General features: G+C 38.0%; 1 pseudogene across 1 annotated transcript; it reads left to right on the top strand.

The window, feature by feature from the left end:
• Window positions 1-17,212: 17,212 nt before the first annotated feature.
• Window positions 17,213-18,048, top strand: LOC108301814 (annotated as a pseudogene). The gene has a single exon (XR_005199614.1). The product of XR_005199614.1 is annotated as a ras-related protein Rab-40C-like (transcript).
• Window positions 18,049-26,708: the final 8,660 nt, after the last annotated feature.

The raw sequence follows: 26,708 nt of genomic DNA, 5'->3' as shown, positions 1-26,708 counted from the left end.
AAAATGGAGAAGGGGACATATTCACGGAAGTATGTTTTAAAACTCTCTGGGGTTAAAGACAAAATACCTCAGCTAACAATAACCCCAAAATTGCGAAATAAATGCCCCAAGCTAAAATTCTTGTTAATATTGATCAGGGCAAGAAGAAATCATGACCTGAGAGCTAGCTAAAGCTTCTCTCTTTTAGGAGGAAGACACAGATTTGGTAATTAAAAAAGCAATATGGGTAAGTTAATGAGTATGGGTCTTAGGATGTGTAAAGTAAATTTTCATATAACAATTATAATAAGGTGATCATAGTTGCCAATTAGAAACAGAAATTCACTTATTGGGAAAAAAAAAAAATCAAAGCCCGACAGAAAACAAGAGACACATAAGACACAAAGCACAACAGGCAATACAAGAAGTACGTAAGACGAAAAGAATACAAAAGATTAAAAATCAATGGGAAAAGTTATGCTAGAGAAATATGAACCAAAATAAATTGAAGTCCTCTCTTAGTATCTGACTAAACAGAATTTAAAGCAAACAGCAGCGCACCATAGCTCACGCCTGTAATCACAGCACTTTGGGAGGCTGAGGCAGGTGGATCACCTGAAGTCAGGAGTTCGAGACCAGCCTGACCAACATGGAGAAACCCTGTCTCTTCTAAAAATACAAAATTAGCCAGGCATGGTGGCGCATGCCTGTAATCCCAAGCTACTTGGGAGGCTGAGGCAGGAGAATCGCTTGAACCCAGGAGGCAGAGGTTGCGGTGAGCCGAGATTGCACCCTTACACTCCAGCCTGGGCAACAAGAGTGAAACTCCATCTCAAACAAACAAACAAAAAAAGACAAAAAAAAATCATAAAGGGCAAGATCTTGATAGATTCAGGCTGCTGTAACAACACACCTTAGACTGGGTAATTTAGACAGAAGTTTATTGCCCACAGTTCCACAGGCTGGCATATCTAAGACAAAGGCACCCACAGATTTGGTGTCTGGTGAGGCCCAGTTCCTCATAGAAGGTGTCTTCTATGTGGCTTCCCATGGTGGAAGAAGGTAAGGGAGCTTCCTCAGGCCTATTTTATTTTACTTATTTATTGAGATGGAGTCTCGCTCTGTCCCCCAGGCTGGAGTGCAGTGGCGCAATCTCTCCTCGCTGCAAACTCCACCTCCTGAGTTCAAGCGATTCTCCTGCCTCAGCCTCTTGAGTAGCTGGAATCTCAGACCTCTTTTGTAAGAACACTAATTCCACTCAAGAGGTAGGCACACTCATGACTTCATCACTTTCCAAAAGGTACCATCTCTTAATACTGAACCGAGGATTTTAACACATCTGTCTTAGAATATGCTAGATCAAGCAAATAAAATGTTAACAGTATGGTAAAATACCTGAAAAATACAACTATCAATCTCAAGCAATTAAAAACATACCAAACACTATGCTCAACAAACAGGAAACATGCATTTTTAAAACATAGACAGAATGTTTACCAAACAGCCATATTTAAGATCCTAAAGACAACATCCATTAATTTTAAAGAATTAATACCATACAAAAGATATCTGACCATAATGCAAAAAAGATTAGAAATTAATAGCAAATTTTAGCCTAAGCAATCCAATAATGCAAACAATGAACATTTCCAAATAATCCTTACTTTTTTTTTTTTTTTTGAGATGGAGTCTTGCTCCATCACCCAGGCTGGAGTGCAGTGGTTCAGTCTTGGCTCACTGCAATCCCCACCTCCCAGGGTCAAGCAATTATCCTGTCTCAGTCCCTGGAGTAGCTGGGACTACAGGTGCCTGCCACCAAGCCCAGCTAATTTTTGTATTTTTAGTAGAGACGAGGTTTCACCTTGTTGGTCAGACTGGTCTCAAACTCCTAAACTCAGGCGATCCACCCGTCTTGGCCTCCCAAAGTGCTGGGATTACAGGTATGTATACAACCTACATACATCCTTTCATATACTTTCAAATGTTTCTAGATTATTTATAATATCTAATACAATGTAAAGAATACATAAATTGTTGTTATAATATATTTTCATTTGTATTTTTTCAATCAGTGTATTGTCAATTTTACCTTTTTTTAAACATACTTTTTATCCACAGTTGGTTCAATCTGCAGGTGTGGAATCTGCAAATATGGAAGGCTAACTGTATTAATACTACTTCGATAAAGAAAACATTACATCTCTACATTTATGGAACATGCCTAGAGCGATTCCTAGAAGTAAGCGTAAACTTTAGGTATCATTAAGAAGAAACCAGAAAGTGAGCAACTGAGTAAAAGCAAAAATACAAGAAGGGCAATGTCATATGAGAAATTACCTTCATGTAACAATAACCTCCAAGTATATTTTCAGGCAAGCTAACCCAGAAAGACTCACAGACTAAAGATGCTCAAATCATGCAGTTTACTTAAGCAATTGAAAGCACTTAGTGAGAAGCTTTGGGAAGGAGATGAAAGATAGGTTAGCACACTTAGGATAGAGCATTAGCATGATAGTATAGCCATACTACCTGAATCATTGGGTACAATTTCACATGTCCTCTCTAATCACATTTTCCCTGATGAAGACGAGGCTGTGAGAAACCAGAGTTGAGGTTTGAGCAATGGAATGCAGGATATGAAAGGTGACTAGAGCCAAACAAGGATCTGCAGGGGCAGGTACTTGTGGCTACTGTTGTAGCTTTCTAATTATCACGATTTGGTTTTCATGATTTCTGTGGTACCTTTATTATCCACTATTTTATTATATATATTTGAAATAAGAAGCCTCCTTTTTCTTTGATCAGTCTCACTGGAGATCTTTATTATTTTTTAATAATATTTTTCAGAGACCAAATTAACATTACTGTTAAACAATCTTATGTTGGAAACAACAAATATTTCTAAATAACTCTTACTTTTTTAGTTTTTATATGGGTTTTATCTGCATTTCTTGGGCAGAGGACACAAGAAGTAGAATAGGTGTCACTATGGGTAGAAGATTTAAGTCTATGTTAAGCACATATCTGCTCTATTCAACTCATTCTATGTCTAATAGATCTCACAATTAACTAACTACTTGTTATTCATATTTCTTTTTCACTTTCCTTGTTATATAGCAGAACTAAATGATCTAAAATAATTCATCAAACATATATCGCAAAGGGACAAGTATTTCAAACAGAAATCAATGAAATAAGGAATGAGAGACAGAGCAAGAAAGAAGGCCAACTAAACCAAAACTACCTAAATTAACCATATTAGTTAAAACTAACATGACACTGATATAACAGAGCTACCACTCTATAATTCTTAATATTCTATAAAAAGTAAGTTATTTAGAAATATTTGTTATTTCCAGCATAAGACTGTTTAACAGTAATGTCAATTTGGTCTCTGAAAAATATTATTAAAAAATAATAAAGGTCTCCAGTGAGACTGATCAAAGAAAAAAGAGACTTCTTTTTTCAAATATATATAATACAAGGGTGGATAAAACAGGTATCACAGAGATTATAAAAACAGTACTATAATTATGACATTTGCATATATATGTTCAGTATGCAAGCATACACTAATAAATCTGAAAACCTAGATGAAACAAATTTCTAAAGATATATATATATATATATATTTATATAAAAATGAACAAAATAGGCACAAAAAGAGAATTTGAGTAAAATACTTAGTCAAAACTACAGCCTGAGATCATTTGGTGGTTAAATCCTATGAAATGTATTGAAGAAGTATTAATTTTTATCTTAAAATAATTCTCAGATAAGATTTTCTGGAATATATAATGAAGGTGACACTACAAATCAGGGAAAAATAATGAGTTATTTAATAGATGATGTTGGAAAAACAGACTCACAACATGGAGAAAAATAAAACTGAACTCCGCAAAATCTCACATCAAAAGATAGATTCCTAGGAGATTAAATTTCTAATTGTAAAAGATCAGTCTATACATTTTTAAAAAGAATATGTATGAAAATATTTTAGAGCAGGAAAAAATTTCTCAAATAGTGTAAATCAAAAGGCAAAAAGAAATGTTTCTTTACATTAAAATAAAAAATATTTGTTCAACAAGAAATACTGTCCCTTATTAAACAGATATCCTGAATTGACAAATTACAGCATTACAGAAAAATCTGACAATGAATTAATATCTAGAACATAAAAAAGAACTTCAGCAAATCAACAAGAAAGTATGGGTAAGAGATATGCACAGGCAGTTTACAGAAAAGGCAGGAGAGGTAATCCAAAGGTTAACATGTATATGAAGATAGGTACAGATTGATTGACTAGCAGACAAGTGCTTACTAAAATGATGCCCCTATCACACATAGAAACAGAGTGTTTCTTGGGAGAAACACCAGAGTTTGTACCCAATCTTGTGAGAGAGGAGAACCTGAAAAGTAGGCATTATGTTTGTCTGACTCAAAAGTTGTCACAGGTGTTATGTACTTTAGGAACAAACAGGTATTCATAACTGGGAGAAAGCAACCCTCCTCCAATTTATTGGAAGACTAGAAAGAATAGAAGAAAGTAATTCTGAAAGATCAGAAAGGAAATGAAGTCAAAGTTTGCAACCTAGTGATTAGAAAAACACATATAGAAAGATAATCTTATGAGATTTGCGAGACAGCTAAGTGGTCATGGAGAGTAAAATTGGAGTATTTAATGAACAACAACAATAACAGAAAAAAACCCACGAGCCTACGAGGCAGCTAATAATAAGAAATAACATGTCTACCCTCTACTCTTAGTATATGTTTTGGAATGATTGAATCAAAGAAAGCAACTCATGTGCTTAAAAAGTGGATAAATCTCTATCCATTCTAGAACAGTGAGTGTGTTGATGTACTAATAAGCCACTTGATACCTCTTCGTACACACCACTATCTAATAGACTATTCCCTTACCCACGCTTTGGCAGATATGTCTAGACCAGGTGACCTCACTAGCGTCTATAGCAAAGATGCCATAGAACATTGGATGTTGACAGTCACCTAACTTGAGCTGGGTTAATCAAATTATCTCTCTTGGGAATTTTAAATAAGAGACATAAAAACTATTAACCATATGGTGATGTGCCTTAGAGATATGTCCACAAATAGTTGTGTGATTATTCTTTTTTATATATATACGTACTCTAAGTTCTGGGATACATGTGCAGAACATGCAGTTTGTTACATAGGTATACACATGCCATGGTGGTTTGCTGCACTCATCAACCTGTCATCTACATTAGATATTTCTCCTAATGCTGTCTTAAGAGACCTGGCTGTATTTCTCACAACAGAATTCTATAATGTTGCCCTACATTCTCACAATTAAACCTTTTTTGTCCTAAAATACTTTGAGTGGGTTTCTATCCTAACACCACAACTTGGCCTGGCTAGAATATTTACCTTCTTAGACCATATATCTAAGCCCTGAACAAAATCTTACAAAGGTTCATTACATACAACAGATATACTCTTCTTATTCCCATGAGAACATATAGCAATGTCAAAAATACATTTCCTTTCACAGACGTTATAGGTAAGAAGTTGAGAATCATGAAAGCACAAATAGTTTTCATCTCTACTTCCAAATGAAGATAGTAGCTTTGCCAGTAAAGAAAGATAAAATAAAAAGAATTCAATCTGAGAATATTCCTGAAAAATGGAATTTGATTTTCTGATTCTTATTGCAACAGTATGTTGAGTAACAGCTGAGGGCCTGTTTGCCCACCCTAAATGCTGAGAGGATTCCACTGGGCAGAAAACTTACTGGTAAAATAAAGATGTTTTCCAACTGAAACATGAGGCAGAAAGGGATAATGGTTTTCACATTTGCTCTAAAATCTTTTCTGGAGGATCCCATCAGACAAATAAAATAGAACTACAGGAGAAGAATAGGATACATTTCATGGGAAATTATCTAGAAAAAAAGTCAGAAATAATTTATATGTCTATAATCATTACATAACAGGGCAGCTTGGGAATACCACAGTGAATCAGAAATTCAAAAACAAATAGAAAAGTAATGTCACATGGATATTACAGAGTTACAGAGACAGCAGCAACAAAATATGTGATAGCTTTCATTTTTTTTAAAGACTCACCTATTGAAGGGGTGGAAGGCCAGAATAGTATTTTATGAATGTATCGAAAAATCACTGTTTTGCTTGTACAACCAAAAGTGGGCTTGAGGAGAGGGAGAAAGAGCATCTAAAGTAATCAATATGTTATTCAAAAAATTATCTAAGCAGCATGCAGCACTTTATTAAGAAAAATGCACAACTGAAATTCTTACTTCTACTAGTGGTTCATCAGGTAATTCAGATAATTTTGTCTTAGAAAACAACTAAAATTTTTGATTAAATATTAAAATCATTTTATTAAAAGCATAAAAGTGAAAAGAAGAAAGAAAAGCCTAAGATTAAAAAGCAAAGAGAAAAGAAGAAGAAGCCACTTGTACACTGAGGGTATTTGCCAATGTGAATCTTAATTTTGACCAAAAAGTAGAACAGGCAAATAACAGACAAAAAAACTTTCTCCCATGTTAAGCTGGCATACTCAAAAGGCTATACCTCTAAGATAGGGATGAATTAAAAAGAAACAATTCTTACGGAGTTATAGTTCACCTCACTCCCTAGTGTAAGCTCTTGAATTTAAGTTCTCCAGAAATACTTATGAAGACAACTGAGGAAAAAAAGGTATAAGAATATATCAACTATTGAAATTGCTATATACTGACTATAAAACAACTTTGCTGACTATGTTTAAACATATTAAAATGTTGAAGATACGTGCAAATGATAAAACAATTATACAGAGTACAATAAAATGGTAAAAGGATTGAATATAGTTTCTACAATACAAAAATATGATATTTGAGAGACAGTTGATGGGATAGTTTTATTGGAGATAAGGCAGAGATACAGAGGATTCATGAACTGAAAGAAGAGTGACAAGAAATTACCCAGAGTTTACATATTAATAGAAGGAACAGGAAAATATGGTCCAATCAAAAAATATAATAAGTAAACTGATTTCAAAGATACAGAGATATATGAATTACCTGATAAAAAAATCAAAACTGTCACAAAGATGGTCAATGAGCTCAGGAAAATAAGGCATGAACAAAATAAAAATATCAACAAAGATAAAATATTTTTAAAAAACAAACAGAAATGTTGGTGCTTAAAAATACAATAACTGAATTGAAAATTTTACTAAAGGGATTCAACAGGAGAACTGATTAAGCAGAAAAAAGGAATTGGTTAATTCAGATACAGATTATTTGAAATTATCCAGTCAGGGAAACAAACAAACAAACAAAACAGAAAAGAAGGAAGAAAGCCTAAGGGACTTATGAGATACTACCAAGCAAACCAATATATGCATTGTGAGAGTTCCAGAAGAAGAAGAGAAAGAGAAAGAAAGAAAGGCACAGAAAGTTTAAAGAAAAAAGACTTATACAGTTTTTCAGGTAGTGCTGAGGTTCTTATACTGAGGGGATAAAATATAATTACTCTCCCAAATGGCATCAAAGATGAACTAAATAGATATATACTTTTTTACTGTGAGAATTAGCATTTATCGAGCGTCATTGTATATACATTACTTCATTTAACATTTATAACAACCTATTAGTAGTTGTACAGGTATGGAAAAGTGAAGTCACACAGGTTGTGAGTGGTGTAGCCAAAATTCAAAGCCTGACTCTATAACCCATGCTCTTTATATACCAGTGTTTCTCAGTGAGCACAGAGGACCATGAGCAACCCAGTAGCTGTTGTGCTTCTTAAACATGCAGATTCTCGGACCCCATTCCAAGTCTCTGGAATTAGAATATCTAGGAATGGCAATAAAAACATGGATTTTTGAGAACTAGTTTGAGAAGCCATGTGACCAATATATGCCATCATGATCTACTCTTTCTCTGAACTTGAGCATTTGACATTTTTTAGATGAAACGATTCATTGTGAGGATATATTATTTATGAAAGCAATGTGATCTTCCTGCCAGGAGATGATTCAGTTATTGGGAATATGGGGCTTGTTTTTTATTGGAAAACCCTCATTTGAAAAAAGACATAACACCTATTAACAAAATATCTCATCACAGGACTTTCTCTTACCATGTCAGCACTACAGACTGCTTTACCAGGTTGCCTTAATATGTGGCTGCAAAATCTGTTTTGCAGAAATTTCTTAAGCAAGTATGAGCCTATATATGGTACACTAAAGGCTTTTAAAGAGATATTTTGGCTTGGCCATCCATCAGCAATCCTCATATGTGACCTTATAATTGACAGAGACTATTTCTGACTTTGGGTCTATAAATAAGAAAACAAAGGTTAAAGGGAGTTTTAATTTCTGCATGTGATAGCAGTTACTAGCCTTATTATATCCAGGTATTCTCTCTGTCATGAGCACATGGGAAGATTTCCTAGCTTTCTTGCATGTAATGGGACTATGTGCTTATTCTGACCAATGGCCTGAGTGTAGAAAATGATGTGTGTCACTTCTAGTTCCAGAGAGTGAAAAAAAAAAAAAATGTGCTTTATTCATTGCTCTCTCCACTGCAGCAACTATAGAAGTCACAGCAACATAAGATGGAAAAAGAGCCTCTGACAACCTGGCTTCCTATAGCAGAGCCCTCACCTAGCCAGCATTAGCCATGTGGGACATGCAAGAAAATAAGAGCTTTGTTTGTGTTAAATCCAAATTTTGTGGCTAATTTGTTACAACATTATAATCTAGCCTACTCATACTCGTAACTGGGTTTTTTGAAGTAGCTTACACTAGAATGGAGACCTAATAGGGGACCATGGCCTGAAAGAGAACATAATTGAGACTTCAATTATGTTCCTAACTTGTTATCCAACCTTAGTCAAGCCACTTCGCCTTTCTGAACATGACTTTCTTAATCTGTAAAACGAAGATTTTGGACTACATTCAATTCAACAAGTGTTGATGGAATGTTTGATATTGTAAGATGTGGGGCAGTGTGCTGGGCACTAGATATTGAATGATCATAAGGAATTCTTCCAAATCCACACCAAGAAACCTCAATCACCTGACCTCTAACATCACCTACAACCTATTGTGTGTGAATGAGGACCAGTGGCAAGTCCACACTTTGGATGATAATCATAAAGCTGATGTGTGAATGATCTCGCCTCTTGAGGGAGAAATCACAAGCACTTTCAGTCATTCTCATCATTTCATTTAAATTCATTTTGTAAACTGGTTCTTCCATACTGCGTGATAATGTCTGGGGAAGGCACCTTTGCGTTCACAAGAACAATCTCATATCTGGAATTAAAATGTTTAAGAGAGTGTAATAAGCACATAACTCCAAAATTCTTTCAGCCTAAAACCTTTTCCATCCTTAGGCTCCAGCAGAGAAAACTACAGTGGAGGTACGGGAGATAATGCCGATCAGCAGTACCCCCTGTCCCCTGCTATTCTAGCTGATGTTTCTGACTCCTCCAGATTTAGGCATAGGGATGGCAGGACTAGGAGGGAAAAAAAGTAGTCTTATGTTGTAGTTATTTCTGTGATCTGTCTTTATTCATTCTGGATGTATAGGACCTATAGTTTCTGGCTGCTTCTAGTGCAGGGTCCTCAGACATGCTTGCCCAGAGGTTGCTACCCTCTGACCCTCTGATGGAGGCTTTATTTATGGGGTCAAAGGCTAAGGCAAGACACTACTCTCTTACTAGCTGACTTTGTCTCAGCCTGGGACTCTACCATATACCCCCTCTGGTAAGGTCACCTCTTCATTCCAGACTGGCTCCCCTTCACTAAGTTCACATTTGATCCCTGGAGAGCATTCATCTTTGCCCCACTGAATGCAAGCCCAGAAACCCTCTCTACCTGCCATTAAGCCAGGGCAGCTTCAACCTGTCTCAAAATTACAGGCTCTGTGGTGGACATCTGACTTCTGACTTCCCTCACACTTCTTTCAGCATATCAACTTCTCTCCTCTCAATGAGCCTCTTTTCAGCTCTTCTACTCTAGTTTATGTTGGAGAGGAAGCCATCACCTGCCTTATGCCAATGGTGGAGAAAAGGAAGTTGGAGATCGCTGAATAATTACAACTCTCCAAAGAAATCCTTTCTCTTTAGGCCTCTTCATTCCTTTAAGTGCCTCAAAGTACATGATAGAACAATATTGGAAAAACATATTTACAATCCCTTGGAACCTCCAGTGTGGGCTATACCTACATTCTGTAGGTATATAATACACCTAACATATTGTTCTTGGCCATTGTAGTCTTAGTTAAAAATGGGACACATTTTGATATTCTATTTATAATACTAACATCTATATATATATAGCATAATACATACATAACATTTTGGCATTTTATTTATAATACATATATGTATATGAATTTCACAAACTTCCTATTTGTAAGCAGGTTGGTATAATGAAATGAACACAACTTCTATTATTGAATAGAATTTGGTTCAAATTTGCCTCTGCCATTAGTAACTGCATATCATATTCCCCATCTATTAAATGAAGCTAATGTCTAATTTTGCAGCATTTTGAGAATTAAATTAGTAATATGTAAATATAATAACATTACTGACTCATGGTAAGAAATCAACAAATCAACTTTCTTTTTCCTTTCCAAGCTTCCAGCAGATATTCATTACCAATTTCCTAATGACATTAAGTCAGGAACTAAATGACAGAGGCTAGCCTCAAATACAGGCTTTCATACTCTAAATCTCCCTTCTTTTGCCAAATAGCTTGTCTTTATGTGCCAAAGCTTAGGGTATACATAGATGCTTCAGAAAAACATTTCTCTCTTTATTGGCTGTTTCTAGTTTGTAAAATTTAATAGAAGGGGTGGAAGACATTATTACTAAGCCCACTCAGACACTTCCCTGGTGGCTTAGATATGCATCATGTATCCCGAATAAGCCCATCTGTGTTCAGAATTTTATTAGTTAGCAAATTCACAATAAGTTGAAAATCAGTTAGGAATTAATTCACAGCTCTGGGGATGACTGTTGATGACTACATTTATAGAGATTGCTGTGCAGACAGCATAATTGATTGTTTGCCAAGTTCCAAGCACCATCATTAAAATTTATAAATTATTTTTGCACCCAGGATATTCAAAGTTTTTGCAATGGCAGTGGTTTTCATCCAACAAAGTAAGTGAGACATTGGTCTCCTTGCTTTAGTTGTTTATACTGAGCATGTTTCCATAGGTTTACATATTTGAAGGAACACGGATTGGGGTTTTGACAGACATAGAGAGTGTCATTTGGTTAGCCCTTTCAGAAAGTACTGGCTATCCAGGTGTGTGATTAGCTGAAAACTGAGGGTGATTAACTCCTTCAGATCTCCTTCATTTTTTAAGCTGAGTGTACGCTCTTCTCAGGGTGGCACCAGACAATGAGTAAATGTTATTAAATTTCTTCAATGTAAAGTCTATAAGCAAAACATGCAAGAGAGAACTTAAAGAGTAAAATCCGCATATATTTTTAGTATTTTCCAATCTTTACAGTTGTCTCATCCATCCTTAATTCAACAACAATTTTTGTAACTCACTCATCATTGTTGTTCCAAAGAATTTAACTTAATTTTCTCAGAAAAAAACAACTGTCTTTTCACACTCTTATTAGCTTTATGTGATATTTAGTTAAATTATGTAATTACAAAAGCAAAAGTAATTAGTATCAAATGATTTTGGAAGAAGTACTTGTTATGCAGGTATACTTATAATAGTGAGTCTTAAACTTTAGTGATTATGAATCATCTGGAGATTGTTAAAATGCAGACTCCTATTTAGCAGGTCTGAGGTTGGGGTGCTAACACCAGGTGATCATGCAGGTGATGCCGATGCTGTTGGTCTTTGACCACACCATCTTGAGCAGCTTCTAGTCATAAGCATTCAGCATGTCCTGGGCATCTACTAGTATGTTTTAAAAAGGGAAGAAACAACATGGCTTCATCTGACAAATCAGGAGAGTTTGTTCAATAAGGATAAATGAGGTTTTACTTTGGTTATATGCCATGCTAAGCACTTTACTTACATCATACCATTTAATTTCCTGAAACATCGTATCCGCAAAGGTAATATTCTCATTTTATGGATCAGAAAACTAAGGCTTGGCCAGCTAACCTGCTCAATGCCACACAACCATTAAGTGACAAGTGACACTCTCATTAGGAGAGAACAGCTATACATTTTTCGAGTTAAGATTTTCAAAATCAACAAAATAGAGGAAATCTTAAGTACTGTAGTCTAAAAAGACCAGCCCACATCTCACTTTTTAAAAATTATAGTTCAGGGAATGTTTCCCAAAAAGAATGTGAAGAAAATGAAAGACTAAACAAAGTATTCAAATTCTTAGACTTCTGAACAGAACCTGGGTGAGGTAAGTTTATACCATACCTCATTTACTGAAGGAAAATTTTTTATTCTTATCAATGAAAACACCTTTTATGATTGAAATTTTGATTGATTTATTAATTCATAATGTTTATAGATTTTTGGGTGCTCATGAATCAAACCTTTATATCTTATTAGTCTTATAAGGGATACAGAATATTCTGGAGTGATGTCAACAAGATGGCCTACTAAAGGTGCCTAACATTCATCCCCCTACACGAAAAGGATCAAAACAATTAATAAACAACCACATTGACTACAGCATCTAAAGGAGAGGGTTGGAGTGCAACGGGAGTGGCAGACACTCTAGGGAGCAGAGACTCAGGATGCCCACACTAAAAGGGGAAAAAAACCCACTCTGCCTTTGCCACTCTGTCTTCCTAGTTGGGATCAGCTTGGAACCAGGAGAGATCTCCCTGTGGGAAAGGGGTAAGCAGGAGACTTACAACTGTCCCCATTAAAGCTGCAGACACCTAACAACCTTTGCTGCTCAAAAACCCTGCAGTCCTTGTAGGCCCTGAGACCAGCCTAGTAAGCCATCTGGAGTTCACATGGATGCATTACTCTAAAAATTGTTCATGTTGTTGCCCTTCTCCTCTCTCCCATGATCCAAGCCACACTGTGAAACCAAAGCCATTTCTAAAGCAGTTTCTGCTCTAGGGGCCAGTAGCTATTAACACCTTTCCATCTCTGAGGCTCTTTTGCCACTACATGGCACACATACATGGTAACACTATTCCCCAGCTGAGTAGCTACAGCTTCATACACACTGGTAATAATCTACCTAGGAGGTACTCCATCTTCCCCATCCTAATGCTTGCAATACCCCAAACCCAGCTCCTCAGAGCCTAAGTCCAGCTGAACAGCTATAATTCTGGCACCCAAGCTCATGTAATGTCCTGCTCCCCAGAAAACTAACAGTTCTGCCCAGTATGGAGACTTTTGCCCAATCCAGCAAAGCAGCTCCCATGTACCCTGACATGTGGAATCGCCTGGCACTCCTGTCCCCAGTGGGGAGCCCACTCCTGACCCAGCAGAGCAGCCACTGCATACTCTCAGCACAAAGAATAGCCAGCATCCCTAATGCCAAGGGAGAAGTCAGGCTTGACTCAGAAAAGCAGCTGCACAAACTCCTCCAGCCTAGGTCACTGAGGCACTCACAGGCATCATTGACATTTAATACTGCAAAAGAAACTGCACAGAGCCTACACTACTTGTACATTGGGAACCAAAGGCAATGCACCCTACCCAACCAACACCCTAGGACAAGGCTACAAGCAAAACATTTTCTCTATGAAAGCTACTGTATAAAATTGGAGAGGTGATTGCTCCACCAGATACACAGGTATTATCAATGCAGGGATATAAGAAACATGAAGAAACAATGATACATGATTTCATCAAAGTAATATAGTAACTCTCCAGTAACTGAACCCGAATTGCCTTTAAAGGAATTCAAAATAGTGAACTTAAAAAAACTCAGCAAGATACAAAAGGATATAGACAATTCAACATATCAGAAAAACAATTTATTATCTGAATGAGACATTTAAGAGAGATAAATATCACTTTAAAAAACAGAAATCTTGGGACTTAGGACCTCAACAAAAAAATTAAAAATACAGTTGGAAGCTTAAGCAGACTAGATCAAGCAGAACAAAGAATTTTTTAACTTAAAACCAGCTTTTTGAAATAAGTCAGTGGAATAAAAAGAAAAGAGAATGAAATATGACAAAGACAGCCTACAAGACCTATGAGAAACTATTAAGCAAATAAAAATTTACATTATGAAATTTTCACAAAGCAAAGAGATAGAGAAAGGCACAGGAAGCTTATTTAACAAAATAATAGCTGGAAATGTCCCATGTCTTTAGAGAAATACGGATATCCAGATCTATGAACTAAAAAGATCCCAATTATATTCAACCCAAATAGGTTCCCTCTGAAGCATATTATAATCAGCTGTCAGAATCAAACACAACGAGAGTTATCAAAGCATCAAAAGAAAGTGTCAACTCACAGGCAAGGGAATTCCCATTGGATTATTAGCAGGTTTCTCAGCAGAAACCTTGCAGGCCAAGAAAGAATGAATGAAATAATACATTAAAAGTGCTGAAGGAAAACAACTTCCATCCTAGAATACTATTCCCAGAAAAGCTATCATTTTGAAATGAAAGAGGAAAAAAGTTTTTCCCAGACAAGCCAAAGCTGAGAGAATTCATCACCACTATGATAGCCCTACAAGGAGTGCTTCACTTAGAAACAAAAAGATGTTAATTTCTTCTATGAAACCACACAAAAATGTAAAACTCACTGGTAGAGGTAAACTCAGAATAAAATTCAGAATATGCTATTACTATAATGGTGGAATATAATCTTTCACATATCTAGTATGAAGGTAAAAGTCAAAATGGTCTACAATAACCATAGTTAAAATTAATTGTTAAGGATTACACAATATAAAAAGATGTAAATTAAAGCAAAAAAAATTACCAGTGTGTCCAGGAGAGTAAAAGTCTAGAATATTTACATGCAACCAAAATTAAGTTGTTATTAGCTTAAAATAGTCATCTATTACTATAATATTTATCAGTGTAAGCCTCAGAAGAATCATGAAAAAAATTGCAGCAGATACACAAATGAGAAAGGAATCAAAGTTTATGACTACAAAAATCCACAAAATCACAAAAGTAAACAAGAGAGGGTGAAAAAGGAAAAGGAGAAAAAATGTCTACCAAATAACCAGAAAACAACTAACAAAATGGCAGAAGTTAATATCCTTGAATGAAAATGGATTAAACTATTCAATTAGAATATATAGAGTGGGTGAATTTAAAATTAAAAAACACCCAACTATATGCTGTCTATAAGAGATTTGGCTAACCTGTAAAAACACACATAGACTTAAAGAAAGAGAAAATGATATAACATGCAAATGGAAACCAAAACAGAACAGGACTAGCTATATGTATATCAGATAAAATAGACTTTAAATCAAAAACAGTAAAAAGAGACAAAGATAGTTATTATATAATGATAAAGAGGTCAATTTAGCAAGAGGATATAATTGTAAATATAAACGCACCCAAAACCAGAGCATCCAAATATATAAAGTGAATATTACTAGATATAAAGAGAGATACAGTAATAGTAGAGAATTTCAACACCCCACTTTTAGCAATTAACAGATCATCCTGACAGAAAACCAACAAAGAAACATCAGATTTAAACTACATTCTAAATCAAATGAAACTAACAGACATTTAGAGAACATTCCACCCAACAGCTACAATTCTTCTCATCAGCACATGGAACTTTCTCCAGGATAGATCATATATTAGGCCACAAAATAAGTCTCAACATGTTTTTTTAATGTAAATAATATTGGGCATTCTTTCTGACCACAATAGGATAAAACTAAAAATCAGTAACAAGAGGAACTTCTGAAACTGCATAAATACAAATAAATTAAAAAACATATTCCTGAGTGACCAATAGGTCAATAAAGAAATTAAGGAGGATATCAAAAATTTCTGGAAATACATGAAAATGCAAACACAACATACCAAAATCTATGGGATTCAACAAAAGTACTACGAAAGAGAATTTCATAGCAATAAATGCCTATATCAAAAAAGTAAAAAGATTCAGATAAACAGCCTAATGAAGCACCTCAGGATCTAGAAAAGCAAAATACAACCGACCCCTAAATTAGTAGAAGGAAAGAAATAATAAAGAATTAATTAGTTTGTAGAAGTAAAGAATTAATAATAAAGAACAGAGCAGAAATAAATGAAACAGACTAAAAATGCAGAAAATTAACAAAATGAAAAGTTGCTTTTTTTTTTTTTTTTTAAACTATTAATATATAGAAATAGTTTTATCCATAGTTGCTAAATTTACCATGGAAAATTTTATTTTTCTTAAGCCTCAAATCAAATGTTTTTAAGGGTTCAAGTCTCTGCACATCTTTGTCAACACTTTTTTTTTGTTTGTTTTTTAGTATAGCTATTCTAGTGTGAAAGTATTTGAATTTTTTTTGAGACGGAGACTTTCTCTGTCGCCAGGTGAAACGTTGCTTTTTAAAAACGATATACAAAATCAACAAACTTTTAGTTAAACTAAATTAACAAATGAAAAGTTGTTTTTTAAAAAAGATACACAAAATCAACAAACTTTTAAACTAACTTTAAAAAGAAAATATTCAAATAAATAAAATAAGAAACTTAAAAGCAGACATTACAACTGTTATCACTGAAATACAAAGGATCATAAAAGACTGTTATAAACAACTAGACAGCAACATATTGGAAAACATAGAAATGAATAAACTTCTGGACATACACAACCTGCCACAATTAAATCATAAAGAATAGGAAAATCTGAACAGACCATTAACTAGTAACAAGATTGGATGGCTAATAAAGTCTCCCGTCAGAGAAAAGCTCAAGTCCTGATGGCTTCACTACTGAATTCTACCAAGCATTTAAAGAACTAGTACCAATCCTGTGCAAACTAATAGAAAAAATTAAGAGAGAATTCTTCCAAACCCATTCTATATGCTAGCATTATCATGATACCAAAACCCGACAAGAACCCAACAACAGCAAAAAACTATAGGTCGGAGGCTAAGGTGAGCCCGGGCGGCGGGCGGACAGGCAGGGGCTGGCGCGGGGCCAGGGGGCTCCGGGCGCGCCCACTCGGCCGCCCATGGACTAACGCAGCTAGCGCAGGTGTGGGACGCAGCCTCCCTCAAGCCGCTGCCTCCTCTGGCGGTGCTTCCTCAGGCGGCGGCCCCGGGGCGCGGGCGGCGCTGCCATGGGCTCGCAGGGCAGCCTGGTGAAGAGCTACGACTTACCTTCTCAAGTTCCTGCTGGTGGGCAAGGGCGAGATCCTGGAGAGCTTGCAGGACTGCGCGGCCGAGTCCCCGTATGCCTACAGCAACAGGATCGACTACAAGGCCACCACCATCCTGCTGGACGGCCAGCGCGTGAAGCTGGAGCTCTGGGACACGTCCGGCCAGGGCTGGTTTTGCACCATCTTGAGGTCCTACTCCAGGGGCGCTCAGGGGATCCTTCTGATGTATGGCGTCACCAACCGCTGGACTTTTGACAGCATCGACTGCTGGATCAAGGAGATCAACGAGCATGCGCCCGGAGTCCCCGGATCTTGGTTGGAAACCGGCTGCACCTGCCCTTCAAGCGGCGGAGTCCTAACGGACCAGGCCGGCGCATACGCAGAGAAGAACTGCATGACCTTTTTCCGAGGTCAGCACCCTGTGCAACTTCAACGTCATCGAGTCCTTCACGGAGCTGTCCCTCATCGCACTCAGGCGGCACGACATGGAGAAGATCTGGAGGCCCAACTGAGTGTTCAGCCTGCAGGGCCTCTGCTGCCGGGCCATCGTCTCCTGCACCCCGGCGCACCTCATCGACAAGCTTCCACTGCCCGTCACCATCAAGCCACCTCAAGTCCTTCTCTATGGCCAACGGCATGAACGCGGTCATGATGCACGGCCGCTCCTACTCCCTGGCCAGCAGGGACGGGGCGGTGGCAGCAAGGGCAATAGCCTGAAGAGGTCCAAGTCCATCCGCCAGCCCCAGAGCCCCTCCCCTCCCCTCAACTGCTCACGGAGCAACTGTAGTATCTCCTAGCAAAGACGGGTGGGGCCGCGGTGCAGATGCTGGAGGGGCTTGAGGTGGACGCTCCCGGCCAGAGGAAGGGCCAGCGCCGTCTGCATGGAAGACTGGCCACACAGCTGCCTTGGAAGCGCTGGGCTTTCCTCACACCTGAGCCGGATGCGGGGAGGAGCATACACGGAGCACGCGCGGCAGGCGGAAGGAGGGTGCGCGCCTGCGCTGCTGGTGCTTCCGAGAATCTTGGTCTGCAGCAAGCCGGGCTTCCCCAGCTGCCTGGGCACCGCTGGCAGGTAGGCTGGCTCGCCTTTTTTATTTATATAGAGAACACTTCACCCTTTTTCTAAATTTTTAAGAGGCCTTCAGGGAAGCCTGGGTGTGGCCCCGTGGTAGACTGGTGACTTTATGGCCACACCAGCCAGGTGGACGCACTTGAGACGCCTCGGGAGGGGATTTGTGGCAGCGATGGGAAGGAGTTGTCCCGTGAATCCACGCGCGCGAATGGCGGGGCTGCTCAGAGGCCAGGGGAGCAGACGGGGCCGGTGCTTCCTCTGGAAGCTCAGGTGACCTCTGCCCTGGTTCCCATGGGCCGCTCTGACCTCAGTGGTCACCGTGCTGGCAATGGTTGGAGGGTGTGGCCCTGTGGACAGAGCCCAAGCAACACTCAGGAGAGGGGAGAAGTGAGGTGCGCCTGCGAGCCCACACTTTTGTTGCTCCCCAAATTCCTCCCGACATGGGGCTGAGAACCTGCTGTGATGTGACACCTTCAGGGACGTTTATCACTCAGAACTAAGAAAAGCATCTCTCCCACCCTGAAGAGGGCAGAGCTATCTGTAGTCTTACGAATACTTGACGGGCCGCAGCTCACCTGCCTCCGGCGGCATCTGGACCCCCACACCTGCGTGCAGACTCCTGTTCTCAGCAGCTTCTGTCGCTGGTCCTGGTGTCCCCACAGCTGCTGCCCTCCTATGAGGTCGCACAGCATCGGGACCATCCTGACCTGCTCCTGCTTCTTAGGGAGGCAACTGCCTTGTCCACGTCCACTTTGGGGCCTCGGGAGGCTGGGCCCCTCCTCAAAGCCCCAGCAGCCCGGCACTCGTGCTGAGCCCCAGGTACGCAAGGCAGGCCACCTCTCTCCTTCTGAAGCCATTGGCCGCTCCTCTGTCCAGTGCTTCTACTCACATCTGCCCCCAGCAGCCCCAGCCCGCAGCACTTGTGCTCACCTCTGCCTCCTAGCCTCAGGCCGCACGGCACAGCATGGCCAGCAGGCAGAAGGAGCCCTCCCAGGGCCAAGACCCCCCCCCCACAGCAGGGACTCCATGGCACATGCTTCCCAAGGTGGCCCCACGGAGGCTGCCACCAGGCACCAGTGGACTTGAAGCCCCATGGTCGGTTCCCGGAGATAAGGGGCGGGGCCTCTGTGAGCTGCTGGGTAAGTAAGGGAACTTCGGCCAGGCAGCCCTGCCACGTCCCCCAAAGACCCTGGCTTCCTGATCCAGCTTCCCTGTCCTGGCCCTACCTGTCCTCTTGCTGCCAACAGGGCCCTTGTTTGGGATTATGAACAAACCACACAGGCTTTGAGGATCTAGACGGTCCTGTGTTCACTACCCTCACTGCTGTTAGACACTCATGCCATTTCTGGTTCTTTCCGAACGTTCTTTCTTCTTTGTACAGTAAAAGTAATTCTGCTGTGGGGGAACTGTAGGTCAACATTTCTGATAAATATAGATGAAAAATTTATCAACAAAATACCAACATACAAATTCAGTAGCTCATTAAAAAGCTCATTCACAATGATCAAGTGGGATTCATCCCAGGGATACAAGGATGTTTCAATAGTTTCAACATAGGCAAATCAATAAATATTATTTATCCCATTAACAGAATCAAAGACAAAACCCATATGATCATTTCAATAAGCACAGAAAAATCATTTGAGAAAACATTCCTTCATTATTAAAAACTCAACAAATGGGGCATAAAAGAAACACACTTTTTCAACACAATAAAGACTGTATATAACAAACTCACAGCTAACATAATGAAATGGGAAAGGTTCCAGATCTTTTCCTCTAAGGTCTGGAAGAAGATAAGGATGCCCACTTTCAACATTTTTATTTAACGTAATTTTGAAAGTCCTAGGCAAAGCAGCTAGTTTAAATAAAAGAAAGAAATAAAGGGAATCTAAATTGGAAAGGAGGAAGTCAAATTTCTCCTCCTGCAGATTACATGATCTTATGTATAGAAAACCCTAAAGACTACACACACACACACACACACACACACACCCCTGTTAGAACTAAAAAATTCAGTAAAGTTGCAGGATACAAAATCAGCTCACAAAATTCAATAGTGTTTCTATATGCTAATAGCAAACTATCCGGGAAAAAATTCAGACAAGCAATTCTGTTTACAATGTATATGAAAATAATAAAACACCTATGAATAAATTTAACCAAGGAGATGAAAGATCACTACAATTAAAATTATAAAACATTGGTGAACAAAGTTGAGGACACAAAGAAATGGAAAGATATTCTACTTTCATGGATTAGAAGAATGAATACTTTTAAAATTTCCACACTACCCAAGGCAATCTACAGATTTGATAGAAACCCTTTCAAAATACCGATGGCATTCTTCACAGAAACAGAATCCTAAAATTCTTTATAGAACCACAGAAGACCCCGAATAGCTAAAGTAATCTTGGGCAAAAAGAACAAACCTGAAGGCATCACTGTCTGACTTCAAAATATACAACAAAGCTATGTAACCTAAACAGCATGGTAGTGGCATAAAAACAGACATACAGACCAATGGAACACAATAGAGAATACAGAAATAAAGCCACACACAGCCAACTGATTTTCAACAAAGACACCAAGAACATACACTGGGGAAATGGTGTATTCAATAAGTTGTGCTGGGAAAACTGAGTATTCATATGCAGGAGAATGAAACTAGAACACCCTCACCTTATAAAAAAAAATCAACTCAAAATGGATTAAGACTTAAATATATGACCTAAAACTATAAAACTACTGGAAGACAACATAGAATAAATGCTTCATGATACTGGTCTGGGTCAGAGATATTGTCAAGGTAGGTGGAGCTCCGTAATGGAGTAGTGATCATGATGGCATGGATTGATAAATTGATGATTTTTGTAAATGAAGAGTGATGCTCAGAGAAGGTCTGGTGGAAGAACATTTCTGTGTTTGTAATTTAGTTGTACTTTTGGTCAGTGAGGAAAGTGTAATCCACGTGTAATTTTGCCTGTATTTTATTGCTGTGTGGATTACATTGGTTGCTTTTTGAAATATTTAAGTAGTGCATCCCTGGGATAAATGTCACTTAACCATTGTTTAGAATTCATTTTATGAATTACTAAATTGTATTTTTAATATTTTAAATGATTTTGTATCTAAATTCATGAGGAATATTGGTCTGTAGTTTTCTTTTTTGAATGGTCTTTGTAGGGTTTTGGTATTAGAGTAATAATAGCTTTATAAAAGGAATTGGGATATGTTCCCTCTTTTGCTGTTTTATGGAAAAGATTGTTTAGAATTGGTGTTAATTCTTCCTTAACCATTTGATAAAATTCTTCAGTGAAACAATCTGGGCCAGGAGATTTCTTCTTTGGAAATTTTATATTACAATTATAGTTTCTTTAGTAGATACAGGGCTATTCAAATGTTTGTAATAATTTCTTATTATCCTTTTGGTGTCTGCAGTGTCTATAGTGACATCCCTGTTTCATTCCTGATATTGGTAACCTGTGTCTTTTCTTTTTTAGCATTTGTAAATCTTGCTAGAGGCTTGACAATCCTACTGTCCTTTGCAAAGAACCACCTTTTTTTGTTTGTTTGTTTCTTTTTAGTCACTACCAGCAGAGTGGGACAAGAACCACCTTTTGTTTCACTGACTTTTCTCTGTTGCTTTTCTGTTTCCAATTTTATTGACTTCTGTTCTTTTTTAAAAATTTTCTTTCTTTGGGTTCCTTTGTGTAATAAATTTTAATTTTATATTGCTTCAGCATTCATTTTGAATACAAGTTTAACTTTCTCAAGCCAGAAGCAGGGCTCAGTCACTCTTGACTTTGAGAATTTTACTTTCATAAACTTGAAAGTCACCTGTGACATAGTTTCCAGATCTATACCACATCCAGATGGCTCAAGCTGGTGGCCAGAGATAAGAATTTAGAGGGATCTCTCCCCACTTTCTTTCCACTTCTTTTGGACAAACCATTCAAGCTCTTGCCTGGGAACTTAAAGTGACCCACACCCTAATCCATTACATGTACTGCCAGTTGCTCTGTGCTCTTCCCTCCCTACCTGACTCTGAATTCCTGCTTCACATGACCCAGGACAGAGGACTGCCCTCCCAACTCATTACAGCCTCCTTACCCAGAAGGTGTAAATAGAAAATCTTTGAACTTGTTCACTATTGTGGTAGTACATTACATTGGCACCTTCCATCTGAAGAACTAAGTAAGGGCTGCCACAAGTTGAGTTTTCCCCAAATGCCAGGGAGAGCACAAGATGGGCTCACAGTGCCAGAGCAAAGATCAGGCAGATATAAAGAAAAGAACCATGAAGGCATCTACAACTATAAACAAGGATCCTGTGTAAGAGATACCCTGGTCAAACAAGTAGGTTTTATGCCATTTGCCTGGTTTAAAAAAAAAAAAGAAAATAAAAGAAAAAGAAGTATTCATGAAAGGCACACTCTAAACACTCAAACCCAGCTCCCCTTCAATTTCCATTAGGGCAAGGTTGCCAGCCACTCTGGTACTAAAACCCCAATTTACTTGGAGGCTCTCAAAACACTTTGATCTTCTTTTTGGTGAATACTTAGATTTTGATTTGAGATTTTTTTCTAATGTAAGCATTTGGAACCATGAGTTTCACTCTCAGTAGTGATTTAGCTTCTTCCCACAAGTTTTAATATGTTGTATTTACTTTCATTCAGTTCAGTTTACGTTTTGACTTCCTTGAGGCTTTCTCTTTGACCTATAGATTATTTAGAAGTGTGTTGCTTAGTTTCCAAGTGTTTGGAGATTTTTCTATTAGCTTTTTGCTATTGATTCCACTTTGGTTCCATTGGAGTAAATTCAATGGTGAAAGAATAGCACAGAAAAAGCAATTTAAAGAAAAATCAGCATCCATTCATAACAAAAACTCTCAGGGAAAGGCATAAAGGGGAACCTACTCATCTTACTAAAGAGTACCTACAAAAACACTACAGCTAACATTGTAGTTAACAGTGACAAACTGAATTATTTCCCTTCAAGATTGGGAACAAAGCAAGGATGTCTGCTCTCAACACTCTTACTTGCTTTTACTCCAAGATTTATTATAAAGGTGTAGTAATCAAGATGGTTTGGTAGTACTGTCATGATGGACATATAGACAAATGGAACATAGTTGAAAGTCCAGAAATAGAGCCACATATGTGTCAATTGACTTTCAACAAAATACAAAGATAATTTACTCAAGAAAGAATGTCTTTTCCAAATGGTGCCAGAGCAACTGGATATCTGTATGAAAAAAGAAAAAGAAAAAAACACTCTCAAAAACCCCCCAAAACAAAAGAATAGATTCATAGCTTGTATCAGATACAAAAATTAGCTCAAAATGAATCACAAACCTAAATATAAAACCTAAAATTATAAAACTTCTTGAAAGAAACAAATAATTCTTTCTGACTTGGATTAAAGATTTCTTAAACTCAACATCCAAAGCATGATCCATAAAAGCAACATTTATAAATGGAACTGCAAAAAAACTAAGAGCTTCTGTACTTTAACACAGGCATGCACTGCACTTTGAAAGGCATTATTAGCCGGGCGCGGTGGCTTACGCCTGTAATCCCAGCACTTTGGGAGGCCAAGGCGTGTGGATCACGAGGTCAAGAGATCGAGACCATCCTGGTCAACATGGTGAAACCCCGTCTCTACTAAAACTACAAAAAATTAGCTGGGCATGGTGGTGCGTGCCTGTAATCCCAGCTACTCAGGAGGCTGAGGCAGGAGAATTGCCTGAACCCAGGAGGCGGAGGTTGCGGTGAGCCGAGATCGCGCCATTGCACTCCAGCCTGGGTAACAAGAGCGAAACTCTGTCTCAAAAAAAAAAAAAAAAAAAAAAGAAAAAAAGACATTATTAAAAGAAAAAAGACAAGTAATAAACTGAGAGAAAATATTTGAAAATCACATATCTGATGAAGCAATTGCATATAAACAATTGCATCTAGACTACCTAAAAAACCTTGAAAACTCAAACATTAGAGAATAAAAACCCAATTAAAAATGAGGAAAATAGTGTAATAAAATATTAAATATATATATAAATACTATTAATTATGTGTCTGTTGGCACATCCATAAATAAACTACACTATTCTTTTTTTAAAAAGAATGAGCAAAATATACAATAGATAGTTCAGCATAAGAGATATATTGACTACAGTAAGACCATGGAAGGATAGTCAACATTGTTAGCTATTATTAAGGAATCTTAAATGCAGTTTATAGTACATCAGTTTTGCCTCAATAAAGCTGCTGACAAAATACACAAGTATTATTTTACACTTGCTAAAATGTTAAGAAGTTCAATTTCAATCATGTGTTTAGGGGCCCTCCCCTCCACTAAGGCCGTATAAGAATTACAGAGACTCCCAATATTTCTGGAAAATGGGTGCAAGACCTGGTCTTCTCAATTCCCATTGACTTTTGCTGCTACTGATCTTGCTGCAGGGTCTGGTCCTACCTCTGCTCTTGGGTCATAATTCTTGGGTTTACTTCAGAGACAACCTACTCCCTGTTACCTACAAATCAAAGGCCCAGACCCAGAGGCCCCCATAGCATCTTAGGGCTCTGTAGCTACCCTTCACAACATTCCTTGCTTTCCTAGCCCTATTTGTAGTCCTGCACAGAAGTGAGTTATAAAGGGAAGCAGTACCCAGCAAACTCTATGTCGGTAATGAAGCACAAAATCTTGAAGAGTCTCCTTGGGAAAGGGGGCCCACACTAAGAACACATTTATGTTATTCCGGCAGTGAGAACGAAACACAAAGCCCCTACTGAAACGTGTTCTACTCCCATACATCATCACACTCAGTATCATTGAGGCCTGCCTGACTCAAAAACTCAAGCAGAATCTTCAAGCCCTGTTGGGCCTAATATTTACTGATAGAATGTTTCTAAAATATCTCAGTCTGGTAAAGGCAACTATTGGTAAATAGCTGAGGGTTAATAGAGAAGTTTTTTGTTTTCTTTTTGTTTTGACAGTGATTAAAAACCTTATAGTAACTGAGAGTCATCAATCTCAGAATTATTTCTCAATATTCAAACATTTCAATATACATGAAAGAGATCAACTGTATCTGTCCTTTTTGGGGGGTTAGTATTTTCACTAAATCTTGTAATTTGTGCTTCTTTAACTGTTTTCTGTTTTTCACAGAAGGTACGCTATTGAATCAAAACTGCTATTGAATCAAAGCTTGTGGTGATTTGAGATTTTATCTTTATTCTGAAGCTGGCCAGTGGATATCTAGACAATTTGATCCTTCATGAAGGAAGTTCATGAGTTGTTTAATGACAGGGACAATATAAAGAGAATCTGTAGCTTTAAATAACTTCAGTAAATCTTAATTGCAAAAAGTTTCATGAGGCGTAATTCAGATTGCACACAAAAAATATAGCATAAAAAGTCTAGTATTTCTCATTGACACCCTCAACCTGAAAATATTCTGAGTGGAGCATTAATTTTTGGATGAGAAAAGGCAAGTCTTTGGCTCTATAACCTTGATCAAAAAAAAAATTGTAATGTTTGGCTTAGGGTATACTTTTATTTGGAAGTGTAATGGTTAATTTTATGTGTCAACTTGACTGGGCCATAGAGTGCCCAGGTATTTGGTCAAACATTATTCTAGGTGTGTCTGTGAGGTTATTTTTGGATGAAACTATCATTGAAATCAGTAGACTGAGGAAGTAGATTGCCTTCCCTAATGTGAGTGGGTCTCATCCAATCAGTTAAAGGTCTAAATCACACACACACACACACACACACACACCCTCCTTTGTTTTGTTTTTCTGGAGAATCGTAATACAATAAGTTTCCCTAGTTTGAATGCACCCTCCTGGGCCCTACAGAAATATGAGTATTGGCTAGTTTCTCTGGTCTCATTTCTCTTACTGAGTTCAACAGCTTTAATATGTATGAAATATACCATTTCAGAAAAGATGGATGATTTCAGAAAATTCTTGCTTCGACCAGAGCCTCTCCTTCAGTGTCAGCTACAGAAAAATATTCCCATTGGGAGTAAAACCAAAAACTTCATGTGAGTGAACCTGTGTATGTCTGTTTAAACTGATAGCATCATCCATTTCTGCTTTTGGCAGTGAGCAGTCTTTTGTCTAATGAGTTTGTAAGTGAAAAATACAATCTTTAGCATTGTTTGGAGTTTCTGAATTGCCAAACCAAACAGGTGTAGTTGTGCTGCACCAGATGTGGGACATATTTTAAAACAGGTTTGCAGGTTTTGGGAGAATGCTCTATGTTGCTTTCCTAACCATTCTAGGAGGATTCCTTTGTAGATTTGTGGTTAGTGGATGTCTTGAATGGGTGAGAAGAAAAGAAACTAAAGACAGAAAGTAAAGGAAAAGAGAGAAAGCACAGC

The sequence above is a fragment of the Cebus imitator genome, unplaced genomic scaffold (assembly GCF_001604975.1).
Source record: "Cebus imitator isolate Cc_AM_T3 unplaced genomic scaffold, Cebus_imitator-1.0 Scaffold37, whole genome shotgun sequence".
Taxonomy (NCBI): Eukaryota; Metazoa; Chordata; class Mammalia; order Primates; family Cebidae; genus Cebus; species Cebus imitator.
The sequence above is the reverse complement of the archived record's forward strand: the minus strand, read 5'-3'. Positions and strand labels throughout refer to the sequence as shown.